Genomic DNA, 2,690 nt, shown 5'->3' with positions numbered 1-2,690 from the left:
ACTGATTTTGGAATGCTGGAGCTCCTTATCCCTAGGGTCTAAAGTTATTTTGTTGCCATGAATTCGCGGTACCCCTGGGTGAACTCCATGAAAAACCGGGGTGCCTCTGACCCATTGCATTAAAACTGTAGCTTCCCACATCATTTATTTCCTCAGTTGAGGCTTGACACTCATGAGTAGGGTGTCCTCGTCCACATATATCATATGTTGTGTGAGTCTCACTTTGTATCGATGCTAAGGTCAGCTTCCTTATCTCTTTGGCGATAACATCAAACTGTACCTGCACAGATGTGTTAGCATCAACCTGGTGAACACCAGTTGATCTTCTTCTTTCAGCACTCTCAGAGGGCCACTGATTTGCATCTTCATCTAACTCATCAAGAATTATAATTATCTCCTCTGGAGTCTTCTTTATCAATGGGCCTCCAGCTGTATTGCTCAATGTTCTGCATGAGGCCGGTGTCAATCCATAACAAAAGTCAGGTAGTTGTATCCAGAGTTCAATTCTACTATGTTGACACTTTCTAACAATCTCCTTAAACCTCTCCCATGCTTCAAAAATAATTTCATTCTCTTTCTGGAAGATGTTATGGACTTCTCTTCTAAACTTGCTCGTCTTAGCTGAGGAGAAATATTTATCAAGGAATTTTTTGGTCATCTCCTCCCATGTTCTAATCGAACCTGTGGGCAAGCTTCAAAGCCACTGCTTTGCATCATCTTTGAGAGAAAAGAGTAATCCCTTTAAGTACACTGTATCTTATGACACACCATTGTACTGAAAGGTGTTCTTAATCTCCTCGATGTCCATTAGATGTGTGTCTGGATCGTTGTTTGGCTTCCCTCTGTAGACACAACAATTCTTGCTTTAACTCGAAATTGTTTGTTACAATTGGAGGTGGTCTAACACTTGATAAACCTTGATTGTAGACCGGTCTAGCATAATTACCAAGTGGTCTCCCAAGCATGAAAGCTATATTTACGAACTGGTCTGCACCCAAAGGTTGATTTTGAGCAATTCTACGACCCCTCTCTTCTTCGTAGATAATTTGTGCATCTCTAGTAGCTGCTTCTTCAGCATCCGGTGCAGCTTGTTCTCGTTGTTGGGCTGCTTCTCTCGCAGCCAAAACTACATTATCATCACCGATTCCAGCCATATCTTTGGTTGATGATTGCCCGACCTTTTCTGATGTCTCGGTGAGACTTATTTCCTTCCTCAACTGTCGCAGTTGTTTTTCAATTTCTGGCTCGTATGGTAGCACTTCCTTCGGAGAAGTTCGAGTCATGCATCAATCTATCCTGTAACCTGTGCACAATCAAGAACACCAAACGTAAAAAGAGAAAAATAAAAGAAAAATTCCTGAATAAGCACTACAAACTATTTCAAACACTATTGATTGCCAATCTCCGGCAACGACGCCAAAATTTGATGAGCGCAAAACCTCACTTTAATTATGTTCACTAGTCAAAGATAGTATATTATAATATTGTATCCACAGGGATTGGAGTTAAACATTATTTTCGTAGTTTCTAGCTTGATTGTTATCCAGGAGAATCAACAATCGAGGTTTTTTTGATGAATAACTAAAATTAACTAAGAATCTAAAGTTATTGACTAATGACAATCGAAACAAAGGTATGCAAGGAAGTTATCAATGAGAGAAAATAGGGATTGATAGGATATGTGCAAGATAATTATTTAGAATCTAACTCTAGATAATCCACTTCTAATGTTTAAGTGAGTCTCTCAAATTCACTCAATTATTAGTTCAAACGTTCAGCAAAAACTCCTCTCTCGATCAAGTCTTAAGCATGTGAACATATGCAAGAATTTGTAGTGGATTGGTCTCTAGGAGAACCTCTCTCGATTATTCTCCTAACTAGGTTTAATCAATGATTCAACTAGCCTCTTTCTATTACTAAGAAGTATCTATGAACTGAACCAACAAAATAATGCAAATATGTCACAAGTTATGCCTCTCTCAATTACATGAACAACTTAATATAGATGCAACAGTTAAATCATCCAAAAATGCTTCAATACACAAAACTAGAGTTATAATCCACAAACAATCATCAATATACAAAATCCATCAAACCCTAAGGAGAACTACTCCATAGATATGGAGCAATTCATCACAAATAAAATTAAAATATAGGAAAACATAAAATCAATCCAAACTCGGGTCTTGAGTGAGGAAGGAATGATGAAATCCTTCTGCTCGTGTTTTTCCAACTCCTCCTTAGCCTCCTTAGGTCGAATATGTGTCAAAAGTCCAGAAAATAATATTTTCCATGTATTTATATCAAGTAGGGTCGGGCCTAGACAAAATCACCTTCTCTTAGCCGAAACAGGAAAATTACTCTGTAAAAATTGTACAGGCGCGGCGCGTCGCATGGGGCGACGCGTCATGAGGGGCATTAGTGGGGAAATCTAGAGAGTTGGTTCTGACAGGCAGCAGGAAATTTGCACAGCCGCGGAGCGCCATGCGTTGCCCCATGCGCAACACTAGTGCACTTTTCTAAGAGTACGAATTTTTCTTGTGTTTTGACGTCCAGACATGGTCCTCGACCCCCGAACACGATTCCGGATTAATCCCTTGGGATTTTACTCTGACTTCAAAGCTCCAAATCACTCAAATTCATTCCATAACATCTACATAGCTCGGAATCACTCCTACAAGGCGTACAAC

At 39.6% G+C, this 2,690-nt stretch overlaps 1 non-coding gene across 1 annotated transcript; it reads left to right on the top strand.

Moving 5' to 3' along the window:
• The first annotated feature begins 503 nt into the window (after positions 1-503).
• Positions 504-610, top strand: LOC117278514 (small nucleolar RNA R71). The gene has a single exon (XR_004508882.1). It is a non-coding gene; the product is annotated as a small nucleolar RNA R71 (small nucleolar RNA).
• The last annotated feature ends 2,080 nt before the right edge of the window (positions 611-2,690 follow it).

The sequence above is a fragment of the Nicotiana tomentosiformis genome, chromosome 6, assembly GCF_000390325.3.
Source record: "Nicotiana tomentosiformis chromosome 6, ASM39032v3, whole genome shotgun sequence".
Lineage (NCBI taxonomy): Eukaryota > Viridiplantae > Streptophyta > Magnoliopsida > Solanales > Solanaceae > Nicotiana > Nicotiana tomentosiformis.
This window is presented reverse-complemented; position numbering and strand designations above follow the sequence as displayed.